Source organism: Aethalodelphis obliquidens, unplaced genomic scaffold (genome assembly GCF_003676395.1).
Source record: "Aethalodelphis obliquidens isolate GAN/ISIS:26980383/991018 unplaced genomic scaffold, ASM367639v1 scaffold70, whole genome shotgun sequence".
In the NCBI taxonomy this organism is placed as follows: Eukaryota; Metazoa; Chordata; class Mammalia; order Artiodactyla; family Delphinidae; genus Aethalodelphis; species Aethalodelphis obliquidens.
Genome location: NW_020838014.1, coordinates 1,285,639 through 1,299,351, shown reverse-complemented (window position 1 = coordinate 1,299,351; position 13,713 = coordinate 1,285,639). Strand labels below are relative to the sequence as shown.

The following is a 13,713-nucleotide window of genomic DNA, read 5'->3' as shown; positions in this document are numbered from 1 at the left end:
GTCCACAAAAATTTGGCCTATCTGCAATCTTCATTTCTCCATCTTTCACACACACACACACACACACACACACACGCACACACACCCTCCCCCTCTTGGACCAATCTTTCCATCCTCTTACCCGCTCTTCTTTCCCGACTTCTGTGTACCTCAAAGACCATGGAAATCCCCTAAATGAGGTCGCTTCTACTACTGTTGCCATTTTAGGGAGCAGGAAACAGGCCCTGAGGGTTTGAGTGACTTCCCCGAGGTCACAGAACTCAAGCAGCGAGCCCACAGCCCACGCTCTTAACCTCTAGCCCTCGGCCTCTTCCCGGTCGCAGGTGCACCCGCGTCCACTCAAACCCCGCCCAGTCTCCCACTTCCAGTCACTTCCCCGCTCTTCCGCGCGCCCATCTCCCCCCACACCTGAGTCAGGCCCCGGGGGACACGCCCCATCCATCCTTAGCGGTTTCCCCTTTTCTCTGCCAGAGACTGAGGGTGAGGCCGACATTGGCGTCCCGCACGCGTGGTGGTGGCCGCGACGTTGCGGGGGAACACCCAGCGGGACCGGGATCCGACGACGGCGGCCGAGGGGGAACCACACTGAAGTCAGCGCTGTGAGGGCGGGCGGAGGGGGCGGGGCCCGTAGGGCCAACTCCGCCCCCTGCGTGCATGCTCCGGCCCCCGCGGCGTGGTATAAGGCGGCGGCGCCCACCCCTCCCCACAGTGTCTGGCGAACTCCCGGGGCGTGAGGGGCGCCAGGCGCGGAGAGGAGCTCCGCCCCGAGCCGCCCCGTCACGTCACGCTCACGCGGCGCCGCGACCCGCGCACAACGGTTAGCTGGGTAACGGCGGGTGGCGCGCTGGGAGTCCTGGCTGCTTGGGCGGGGTGGGAGGGAGCCTCGGGGAACGGAGAGCTTGGTTTCCTGGGGACGGGGGGCGGCCCTCGAGGGCTTCGTGGCTGCAGCGCCGCGGAGCAGGGAGCGGTTGGTGAAGGAGGCGAGGACAGGTGTCCCGGCCAAGTGTCCCGGGCGCCAGCGCGGGGAGATGAGTGAGATCGTGGTGGCCTGGGGGAAATCTCTTCATCCCCACTGGGGATGCTTTCCATCTGGAAGAGTAATGACCTGAGGCTATAAAATCTGATAGCGTTGATTAACCTCTTCCCTCCAGGATCTCTTGGCCAGGTTGTGTCTGAGGGAGGGGTGGGGGGGGTGATATGGGGTGGGAGGTTGTTTTGGCGTTGTGGCATGCCACCTGTAACCTTTTTTAACATCTTTATTGGAGTATAATTGCTTTGCATTGTTGTGTCAGTTTCTGCTGAATAACAAAATGAATCAGCTATACATATACATATATCCCCATATCTCCTCCCTCTTGTGTCTCCCTCCCACCCTCCCTATCCCACCCCTCTAGGTGGGCACAAAGCACCAAGCTGATCTCCCTGTGCCATGAGGCTGCTTCCCACTAGCTATCTATTTTACATTTGGTAGTGTATATATGTCCACGCCACTCTTACATCGTCCCAGCTTACCCTTCCTCCTCCCGGTGTTTTCAAGTCCATTCTCTGCATCTGCGTCTTTATTCCTGTCCTGCCCCTAGGTTCTTAAGAATTTTTTTTTTTTTTAGATTCCGTATATATATGTTAGCACACGGTATTTGTTTTTCTCTTTCTGACTTACTTCACTCTGTATGACAGACTCTAGGTCCATCCACCTCACTACAAATAACTCAATTTTGTTTCTTTTATGGCTGGGTAATATTCCATTGTATATATGTGTCACATCTTCTTTATCCAGTCATCTGTCAGTGGACACTTCTTAGGTTGCTTCCATGTCCTGGCTATTGTAAATAATGCTGCAGTGAACATTGTGGTACATGAGTCTTTTTTTTTTTTTTTTGTGGTACGCGGGCCTCTCCCTGTTGGGGCCTCTCCCTGTTGGGGCCTCTCCCGTTGCGGAGCACAGGCTCCGGACACACAGGCTCAGCGGCCACAGCTCACGGGCCCTGCCACTCTGCGGCATGTGGGATCTTCCCGAACCGGGGCACGAACCCGTGTCCCCTGCATCGGCAGGCGGACTCTCAACCACTGCGCCACCAGGGAAGCCCTACATGAGTCTTTTTGAATTACGGTTTTCTCAGGGTATATGCCCAGTATTGGGATTGCTGGGTCATATGGTAATTCTATTTTTAGTTCTTTAAGGTGTTTTCCAGAGTGGCTGTATCAATTTACATTCCTACCAACAGTGCAAGAGGGTTCCCTTTTCTCCACACCGTCTCCAGCATTTATTGTTTGTAGATTTTTTGGATGATGGCCATTCTGACCTGTGTGAGGTGATACCTCATTGCAGTTTTGATTTGCATTTCTCTAATAATTAGTGATGTTGAGCATCCTTTCATGTGTTTGTTGGCAATCTGTATATCTTCTTTGGAGAAATGTGTATTTAGGTCTTCTGCTTATTTTTGGATTGGGTTGTTTGTTTTTTTGATATTGAGCTGCATGAGCTGCTTGTAAATTTTGGAGATTATTCCTTTGTCCATTGATTCGTTTGCAAATATTTTCTCCCATTCTGAGGGTTGTCCTTTCGTCTTCTTTATGGTTTCCTTTGCTATGCAAAAGCTTTGAAGTTTCATTAGGTCCCATTTGTTTATTTTTGTTTTTATTTCCATTTCTCTAGGAGGTGGGTCAAAAAGGATCTTGCTGTGATTTTTGTCATAGAGTGTTCTGCCTATGTTTTCCTCAAGAGTTTGATAGTGTCTGGCTTTATATTTAGGTCTTTAATCCATTTTGAGTTTATTTTGTGTATGGTGTTAGGGAGTATTCTAATTTCATTCTTTTATATGTAGCTGTCCAGTTTTCCCAGCACCACTTATTGAACAGGCTGTCTTTTCTCCATTGTATATCCTTGCCTCCTTTATCAAAGATAAGGTGACCATATGTGTGTGGGTTTATCTCTGGGCTTTCTATCCTGTTCCATTGGTCTATATTTCTGTTTTTGTGCCAGTACCATACTGTCTTGATTACTGTAGCTTTGTAGTATAGTCTGAAGTCAGGGATCCTGATTCCTTCAGCTCTGTTTTTCTTTCTCAAGATTGTTTTGCCTATTTGGGTCTTTTGTGTTTCCATACAAATTGTGAAATTTTTTGTTCTAGTTCTGTGAAAAATGCCATTGGTAGTTTGATAGGGATTGCACTGAATCTGTAGATTGCTTTGGGTAATATAGTCATTTTCACAATGTTGATTCTTCCAATCCAAGAACATAGTATATCTCTCCATCTGTTTGTATTGTCTTTAATTCATCACTGTCTTATAGTCTTCTGCCTACAGGTCTTTTGTCTCCTTAGGTAGGTTTATCCCTAGGTATTTTATTCTTTTTGTTGCAGTGGTAAATGGGAGTGTTTCCTTAATTTCTCTTTCAGATTTTTCATCATTAGTGTATAAGAATGCAAGAGATTTCTGTGCATTAATTTTTTATCCTGCTACTTTACCAAATTCATTGATTAGCTCTACTATTTTTCTGGTAGCATCTTTAGGATTCTCTGTGTATAGTATCGTATCATCTGCAAACAGTGACAATTATACTTCTTCTTTTCTGATTTGGATTCCTATTATTTCTTTTTCATCTCTGATTGCTGTGGCTAAAACTTCCAAAACTATGTTGAATAATATTGATGAGAGTGGGCAACCTTGTCTTGTTCCTGATCTTAGTGGAAATGGTTTCAGTTTTTCACCATTGAGAATGATGTTGGCTGTGTGTTTGTCATATATGGCCTTTATTTTGTTGAGGTAAGTTCCCTTTATGCCTATTTCTGGAGGTTTTTTTTTTATCATAAGTCGGTGTTGAATTTTGTCAAAAGCTTTTTCTGCATCTATTGAGATGCTTATATGGTTTTTCTCCTTCAATTTGTTAATATGGTGTATCACATTGATTGATTTACATATATTGAAGAATCCTTGCATTCCTGGGATAAAACCCACTTCGTCATGATGTATGATCCTTTTAATGTGCTGCTGGATTCTGTTTGCTAGTATTTCTTTTTTTTTTTTTTTTTTTTGCGGTACACGGGCCTCTCACCACTGTGGCCCCTCCTGTCGCGGAGCACAGGCTCCGGACATGCAGACCCAGCGGCCACGGCCCACGTACCCAGCCGCTCTGCAGCATGCGGAATCCTCCCAGACCGGGGCACAAACCCGCGTCCCCTGCATTGGCAGGCAGACTCCCAACCACTGCGCCACCAGAGAAGCCCTGTTTGCTAGTATGTTGTTGAAGAGTTTTGCATCTATGTTCATCAGTGATATTGGCCCTATAGTTTTCTTTTTTGTGACATCCTTGTCTGGTTTTGGTGTCAGGGTGATGGTGGCCTTGTAGAATGAGTTTGGGAGTGTTCCTCCCTCTGCTATATTTTGGAAGAGTTTGAGAATGATAGGTGTTAGCTCTTCTCTAAATGTTTGATAGAATTTGCCTGTGAAGCCACCTGGTCCTGGGCTTTTGTTTGTTGGAAGATTTTTAATCACAGTCTCAATTTCAGTGCTTTTGATTGGTCTGTTTATATTTTCTATTTCTTCCTGGTTCAGTCTTGGAAGGTTGTGCTTTTCTAAGAATTTGTCCATTTCCTCCAGGTTGTCCATTTTATAGGCATATAGTTGCTTGCAGTAATGGCTCACGATCCTTTGTATTTCTGCAGTGTCAGTTGTTACTTCTCCTTTTTCATTTCTACTTCTGTTGATTTGAGTTTTCTCCCTTTTTTTCTTGATGAGTCTAGCTAATGGCTTATCAATTCTGTTTATCTTCTTAAAGAACCAGCTTTTAGTTTTATTGATCTTTGCTATTGTTTCCTTCATTTCTTTTTCATTTATTTCTGATCTGATCTTTATGATTTCTTTCCTTCTGCTAACCTTCGATGTTTTTTGTTCTTCTTCCTCTAATTGCTTTAGGTGTAGGTGTAAGTTTAGGTTGTTTATTTGAGATTTTTCTGGTTTCTTGAGGTAGGACTGTATTGCTATAAACTTCCCTCTTAGAACTGCTTTTGCTGTATCCCATAGGTTTTGGGTCATCGTGTTTTCATTGTCATTTGTTTCTAGGTATTTTTTGATTGCCTCTTTGATTTCTTCGTGATCTCTTGGTTATTTAGTAGTGTATTGTTTAGCCTCCATGTGTTTGTGTTTCTTACAGTTTTTATTCCTGTAATTGATATCTAGTCTTATAGCTAGTAGTAGTAGTCGGAAAAGATACTTGATACGATTTCAGTTTTCTTAAGTTTACCAAGGCTTGATTTGTGACCCAAGATATGATCTATCCTGGAGAATGTTCCATGAGCACTTGAGTTCTGTTGTTTTTGGATGAAATGTCCTATAAATATCAATTAAGTCCATATTGTTTAATGTGTCATTTAAAGCTTGTGTTTCCTTATTTATTTTCATTTTGGATGATCTGTCCATTGGTGAAAGTGGGGTGTTAAAGTCCCCTACTATTACTGTGTTACTGTCAATTTCCCCTTTTATGGCTGGTAGCATTTGCTTTATGTATTGAGGTGCTCCTATGTTGTATGCATAAATATTTACAATTGTATTTTCTTCTTGGATTGATCCCTTGATCATTATGTAGTGTCCTTCTTTGTCTCTTGTAATAGTCTTTATTTTAAAGTCTATTTTGTCTGATATGAGAATTGCTACTCCAGCTTTCTTTTGATTTCCATTTGCACGAAATATCTTTTTCCATCCCCTCACTTTCAGTCTGTATGTGTCCCTAGGTCTGAAGTGGGTCTCTTGTAGACAGCATATATATGGATCCTGTTTTTGTATCCATTCAGCCAGTCTATGTCTTTTGGTTGGAGCATTTAATCCATTTACATTCAAGGTAGTTATCGATCTGTATGTTCCTATTACCATTTTCTTAATTGTTTTGGGTTTGTTATTGTAGGTCTTTTCCTTCTCTTGTGTTTCTCACTTAGAGAAGTACCTTTAACATTCGTTGTAAACCTGGTTTGGTGGTGCTGAATTCTCTTAGTTTTTGCTTGTCTGTAAAGGTTTTAATCTCTCCATCGACTCTTAATGAGACCCTTGCTGGGTAGAGTAATCTTGGTTGTAGGTTTTACCCTTTCATCCCTTTAAATATGTCCTGCCACTCCCTTCTGGCTTGCAGAGTTTCTGCTGAAAGATCAGCTGTTAACGTTATGGGGATTCCCTTGTATGTTATTTGTTGCTTTTCCCTTGCTGCTTTTAATATTTTTTCTTTGTATTTAATTTTTGAGAGTTTGATTAATCTGTGTCTTGGCGTATTTCTCCTTGGATTTATCCTGTATGGGATTCTCTGTGCTTCCTGGACTTGATTATTTCCTTTCCCATATTAGGGAAGTTTTCAACTATAATCTCTTCAAATATTTTCTCAGTCCCTTTCTTTTTCATTTCTTCTGGGACCCCTATAATTCAAATGTTGGTGCGTTTAATGTTGTCCCAGAGGTCTCTGAGACTGTCCTCAATTCTTTTCATTCTTTTTTCTTCATTCTGCTCTGCAGTAATTATTTCCACTATTTTATCTTCCAGGGCACTTATCTGTTCTTCTGCCTCAGTTATTCTGCTATTGATTCCTTCTAGAGAATTTTAAATTTCATTTATTGTGTTATTCTTCATTGTTTGTTTGCTCTTTAGTTCTTCTAGGTTCTTGTTAAACGTTTCTTGTATTTTCTCCATTCTGTTTCCAAAATTTTGGGTCATCTTTACTATCATAACTGAATTCTTTTTCAGGTAGACTGCCTGTTTCCTCTTCATTTGTTTGGTCTGGTGGGTTTTACCTTGCTCCTTCATCTGCTGTGTGTTTTTCTGTCTTCTCATTTTGCTTAGCTTACTGTGTTTGGGGTCTCCTTTTTGCAGGCTGCAGGTTCACAGTTCCCCGTTGTTTTTGGTGTCTGCTCCCAGTGGGTAAGGTTGGTTCAGTGGGTTGTGTAGGCTTCCTGGTGGAGGGGACTGGTGCCTGTGTTCTGGTGGATGAGGCAGAATCTTTTCTTTCAGTTGGGCAGGGCTGCGTCTGGTGGTGTGTTTTGGGGTGTCTGTGACCTTATTATGATTTTAGGCAGCCTCTCTGCTAATGGGTAGGGTTGTGTTCCTGTCTTGCTATTTGTTTGTCATGGGGTGTCCAGCACTGGAGGTTGCTGGTTGTTGAGTGGAGCTGGGTCTTAGTGTTGAGACGGAGATCTCTGAGAACTCTCGCCAGTTGATATTATGTGGGGCCGGGAGGTCTCTGGTGGTCCGATGTCCTGAACTTGGCTCTCCCATCTCAGAGGTTCAGGCCTGACACCCGACCAGAGCACCAAGATCCTTCCTCATGTTTAGACTTCCATCACCCGTCTGGCAGGGAGTGAGCCTCCTCAAAGCACACGCAGCCGTCTTCCGGGAGGAAACACCAATCCCAACAGAAGCCCACCAGACAAAAGCAACTCAGCGAGATCCCCCGGCAGCTGACAGCACGTTTTCTTCCTCTTTTTCTTTGATCTGTTGCTATACGCACTCTGCCCAAGACAACATCAAGTTTCTCAAGCTTTGCTTCCCAGCCTATGAAAAGTTGGGCACAGGGCCACCTGTAACCTTCTAATCTTTAAACTCTTTTAAACTTTTTTCCCTCTTCCTTTGACTCATCCTGAGTTCTACCCCATTCTTGATTCTCCATGACTTTGTCCATAGAAATTCCATTTTCTCCTCAAATCCTACCTATCCCTTGTCTCCATTGTATTTTTTAAAAATATTTATTTATTTAGGCTGTGCCAGGTCTTAGTTGCAGCACATGGGATCTTTTAGTTGCAGCATGTGGACTCTTAGTTGTGGCATGCAGACTTCTTACTTGCGGCATGGATGTGGGATCTAGTTCCCCAGCCAGGGATCAAACCCAGGGCCCCTGCATTGGGAGCATGGAGTCTTACCCACTGGACCACCAGGGAAGTCCCTCCACTGTATTTTTTTTATTTTGCGGTACGCGGGCCTCTCACTATTGTGGCCTCTCCCGTTGCGGAGCACAGGCTCCGGATGCGCAGGCTCAGCGGCCATGGCTCACGGGCCTAGCCGCTCCGCGGCATGTGGGATCTTCCTGGATCGGGGCACGAACCCGTGTCCCCTGCATCTGCAGGCAGACTCTCAACCACTGCGCCACCAGGGAAGCCCTCCACTGTAATTTTTGTATTATGTGAATCTTTACACTTGTATTATTTTTGCTTACTTTCTCTCCTCTATTGTAAGTTTCTAAGGTAGTAGCTGTCTTTGAAGTTCCCTTATGCATAGTTAAATGGAACAGTGTGTCTTGAGCAACTTTTTGGCTAATTACTGTGACCCATGGAATTCTCTCTTCTTGTGGATCCAGTAGTATCAGTTACATTATTTAAATTAGCCCCAAACCTTGTCTTCAGTAATTCCCTCTAAGGTGTAGGCCATTGTCATGCCAATTGCCAGTAACCCCTCTAGAGGTTGATGATTCAGATTTAGGATGCAAATTAGAAATGCACAATTTTACCTCACTCTGTTGTGATTGCACCTTGCTGATGTTTGTCATTTTTCATATAGAAAACAGCCCCCTAAGGGGAGCAGATTAACAATTTACTGTATTTTTTTAGGAAAGTGAAATAGATTGTTGAAATTATTTTAAGTGTATTATAAAGTGATTTTTGTTTTACTGACAGTATATTCTAGGACTTACATCGTCAGCATTTAAAGACTTAAGTTTAACCTATAATCGTATTTTGAGATAACAAAATTTCATTTTTGATAATTTTTTAGTGTCCAGAAATGCCCTTTAAAACAACTTTGCAGGGCTTCCCTGGCGGCACAGTGGTTGAGAGTACACCTGCCGATGCAGGGGACACGGGTTCGTGCCCTGGCCCAGGAAAATCCCACATGCCGCGGAGCAGATAGGCCTGTGAGCCATGGCCGCTAGGCCTGCACATCCGGAGCCTGTGCTCCGCAACGGGAGAGGCCACAACAGTGAGAGGCCCGAGTACCGCAAAACAAAAACAACTTTGCAAATAACTATTTATCTGTACTTAGTGTAAGTAATGCTTATGTTAGACAAACAATACTTAATTTATTAGTCTTTTGTGGATTATCAGGTACTTTACAAAAACAACTTTGTTACTTCTTTGAAGTAGTGGGCTCAGATGTAGTAGTAATAATGATGTTCAGACTCATGATGGACATTACACAATTATGTATACAGGAAAGAACTAAAAGGAGACAAATGTAATTGTCTTGAATTTGGGATGAAAAAAATTTTTTTTAACATCTTGACTGGAGTATAATTACTTTACAATGGTGTGTTAGTTTCTGCTTTATAACAAAGTGAATCAGCTATACGTACACATATACCCCCATATCGCCTCCCTCTTGCTTCTCCCTCCCACCCTCCTATCCCACAAAAATATGGAATGCTTCATGAATTTGTGTGTCATCCTTGCGCCGGGGCCATGCTAATCTTCTCTGTATCATTCCAATGTTAGTATATATGCTGCTGAAGCAAGCATTGGGATGAAAACTTTAAGAATGATGAGTAAAGCATAGAGGTAAAATTCTAGTCTTCATTCATAAAAACCTAGAGATACTTTCACATAAAACCAACTATAAAACTATTAAAAATTATGAAGCTGATTATAGTGTTAAATATTTCAGTGAGCAGTTCAAGTCATACTTTTTTTTTTTTTTCAAGAAAAGGAAGAACAACTTTCTCTGCTGTCTTCCTCCTTGTGACTACTTATTTTCCCAACTTGGCCTCAAAGAACTAGGTGTGAAGTAGATACCAGCAGTGGTATACTAGCATTTCTATTCAAAAGGAGTAATGTAGATGACCATAACCCTAACTCCATACCTGTTTATTTATTATTTTAAAGTAGTCAGTACATTTGTGCTTCAAACCCTGGGACAAAATCAGTCATATATTAATAAATAAAAATAGTGTATTTAGGTTTTGGAGAGTCTACTTTGGATTGCAGAAAACAATGTTTATAGCTTATAGTCTAGATTATAATCTGGAATTCTACTGAGCAAAACTCTCCTGTATAGTGTAAAGGACTTCAAAGGACACAGTCTCTAACTTCCCTTTCTTCACTATTACCTCAGATTTTTATGTCCTTTCTAAAATGTGAAGAAAATTGGTATTTAGAAATCATGCCAAAATAAAATATTTCAAATAACAAAGACAGGAATTTGGTAATTTGGCAGAATTGTGTTGAGTCCACCGATGGGTTTTGAATTTTTTTATCCATAATTTTTCTTTTGAATGCTCGTATTTTATTTCCTTTCTTCTTCTCTCTGAATCTTTTTCTTCCTGAAGACACTGCAGTTTTAAATTTAATTTTGATACTGTGGAATAAAGTTTTTAATATAAGACAGTGTTATTATTAAAACTGATGAAACAGTTCTTGGTGACCAAAAATTGTGACCTTAAAAAGCAAATTGTGGGAGTTCCCTGGTGGTCTAGTGGTTAGGACTCGGTGCTTTCACTGCTGTGGCCCGGGTTCAATCCCTGGTTGGGGAACTGAGATCCCATAAGCCAAGAGGCATGTCCAAAAATATATAAATAAACAAACAAATAAATAAATAAAAGAAATTGTGAGAAACCATAACCGGCAACTAAGCTCAAAGTTTAATCACATTCAATAAGTATTATATTAGCTGTTCCAACTGAACCTTACTGCATCAAACACCTCTACTATCACAGAGTATGTATGTAAATTTAAGTGTAAATATTCTGAGATTAATTAACCTTTAATGTTTTTTTTACTCTTAATTCAGAAAAAAATTTGTGAAATTCATGCCATGGAGCATTTCTATTTAACCTCAGAACCCAGATTGTTTCCTTTGAACTGAGATGTTGCAGCTTCTATTAACTCAAATGGAAATTTTAGAAATCTTGGAGATATTTTTATTATCCTACCTTCAGCATACGTAGGTGAAATGCTCTGGGACAGGTAATCTTCATTTTCAAGTGGTGGTATGGAATTATTTTGCAAATCCTCAGCTTCATATGTACCCTGAATTTAGAATGAACTCTCCTAAGATGAGACTGGATGCCTCAGGACTTCTTTAACTGACTCATTTCATGCAAATCCCCTTCTCCATCATTTTTAAAAAATTTCTTATTGAAGTATAGTTGATTTTCAATATTGTGTTTCAGGTCTATAGCAAAGTGATTCATATACTGTGTGTATGTGTGTGTGTGTGTGTGTGTGTGTGTGTGTGTGTGTGTATATATATATATATATATATACTTTTTCAGATTCTTTTCCATTATAGCTTATTACAAGATACTGAATTTAGTTCCCTATGCTATACAGTAAGTCCTTGTTTATCTATTCCCTTCTTCTTTACAAAAGAAAGACTACCTCACTCATCCCTGTTCTTACTCTGGTGTGCTGTTCCATACTATAAAAATCTTTGGGGAACAATCCAAACAAAGGGAAAAACCTGGAATGCATAGCTCCAGAGAGAGAATTTTGAAGGAGACAGGAATAGGTGGTAACAGGAATGTTTTTCAACTCACTGCTTTGAATTTGTAGGGAAGAAAAACTTTTCCCTTCTTACCTTCTAAGCTCTGTGGTTGGTCTAATAATTAAATAATAATTAAATTGACATAAGGCAGATTAACAGCAGAAAAACATTTAATTTCGTACATATAAAATAAAAAATATAAAATATATTATATAAAATATATTTTATATATTTTATAAAATATAAAATATAATATATTTTATAATTATATATTTTATAAAATATAAAATATAATATAAAAATATAACACTTGAGACTTCCCTGGTGGCGCAGTGGTTAAGAATCTGCCTCCCAATGCAGGGGACATGGGTTCGACCCCTGGTCCAGGAAGATCCCACATGCCGTGGAGCAGCTAAGCCCGTGCACCACAACTACTGAGCCTGTGCTCTAGATCCTGCGAGCCACAGCTACTGAGCCTACGTGCCACAACTAATGAAGCCTGCATGCCTAGAGCCTGTGCTCCACAACAAGAGAATCCACCACAACGAAGAGTAGCTCCCACTTGGAGCAACTAGAGAAAGCCTGTGTGCAGCAACAAAGACCCAATGCAGTCAAAAATAAAAAAGCTAAATAAATAAATTTATTGAAAAAAAATATGACACTCAAAGAAGTAACCTAAGCAGGAAGCTTTTATACCTTTTAGACAAGGAAACAATACATTTGTGAAGAATTGACAAGACAAAGCATTTGGGCTTGGGTGGCATATTAGTGAAGAAGTAACAAGGTTTGTTTATATAGCCTTCTCGGCCCTAAACTCACTATCTCTGATAATAAGGATGCCTGCTATTCTCCTGATACTGGGAGAGTAACTTTCGAATGGGAGATTTATTTCCTGCTATTGGGGACAAAGAGGTCAGAGTGTCCATCTTGTACCGGCTGTTTCTTAAGTTACTTTAATTCAAAATAAACAATATGCCAAATGGCATATTTTGGGGTGGCATATTCTATTCCCTTTCAAATTCAAGTGAGGTCACACCTTTTCTGATAGTGAGGACTGGCCAGTTATATAGTGGCCATTTTCCGTAAACTGAATGAGCCGAAGTGCCAAGGTTTTGACAACGATATATTTAATGCACATATAACACAATATACAATATGCCAGAAATCACATATTTGCAACTATCAAACTTATACAGTTTAATAGTCAATGTGTAAGGAAGTACAGTTTCCAGAGTTCATTTTGGGGCAAAATTGTTGAAGACCACAGGTTTGGGAGTCACTTGTACACACACTTAGTTCCTTTCAAAGTAAATCTAAGAGATTAAGAGAGGGTATAATGGTATAATTCAGGACGTTATATCAGCAAAGAATTTTGCTTGATTTTTTTTCTTTCTTACACCAAGTGTGATTCTTATAAAAAGCCTGTAGTTGTGGAAGAGAATTAATTTGGTAGCTCTATCTAAAAGACCCCAGGCAAAGGATACTATGGGATGTGACAGTATTTTCCAGAGCAAAAGCAGAAACTACGCTAGGGACCAAATTCCTGCGTCAGAACCAACCAGGACCAACAGAGACCTTTACCAAGGATGAATCATGCTTTGGGAGATGAGGGCCCGGTGGCATTGGGGAAACTTTGAAATGGCTCTTACATCAATCATATCTCTTCTGTAGGTGAAATGTACTATATGTCCTATACTCACTTGAGGACTTTCACTTATCCTTGTTTGTCTCCGTCGGTGAATGGGAATGGGTGGAAAATTGTATTTCTAATAATTTCATGGTATAATCTTACCCATTCTGATGAATAGTCAAAATAAATGGAAATCTCTGAAGGAGATGAATCTGTAATTGCTACCAGGCCATAGAATAATGGTGCTTTCATGTTCTGATTTGATTCTATCAATTTCTGGGCTTAAGCAGCTACTTAGAAAGTTGTAAATGTTAGGAGGAGTTATCTGGGCTATTTATGCCAAATCACTTTAAAGGACTTGAAACAATCTGATTGTGTCTGAGCTCCGGTAAACAGAACTATCCTAGTGGAACTTGCTGGCCCTGGTCATATCCCAGTCCTGTTTATCTGACCAGGAGACCCTGGGGAAGTTTGGAACAAGGCCAGAGTCTCTTAAGGAACATTGTTGAAGAAGTCTCAGATCCTTCTGGAGGAAAAGGAGGAGTCTGAAAAGTTTGCCCAGGCTCCTGCTTTTTGTGGTGGCATTGCCTTGGGGTGTGTGTGTGTGTGTGTGTGTGTGTGTGTGTGTGTGTGTGTGTGTG

General features: G+C 41.1%; 1 protein-coding gene and 1 non-coding gene across 3 annotated transcripts in view; one reads left to right on the top strand and one right to left on the bottom strand.

Moving 5' to 3' along the window:
• Positions 1-561: 561 nt before the first annotated feature.
• LOC113611810 (monocarboxylate transporter 1-like) overlaps positions 562-13,713 on the top strand; it is a 37,935-nt gene continuing 24,783 nt past the window's right edge. The window contains exons 1-2 of one of the 2 annotated variants that reach the window (XM_027091200.1): positions 562-817; positions 10,747-10,922. The gene's annotated coding sequence lies outside the window, so the exon portion shown is untranslated. The remainder of the gene's footprint in view (positions 818-10,746; positions 10,923-13,713) is intronic. The other variant, XM_027091199.1, reaches the window with a different exon arrangement.
• Positions 9,373-9,479, bottom strand: LOC113611820 (U6 spliceosomal RNA). The gene has a single exon (XR_003429619.1). It is a non-coding gene; the product is annotated as a U6 spliceosomal RNA (small nuclear RNA).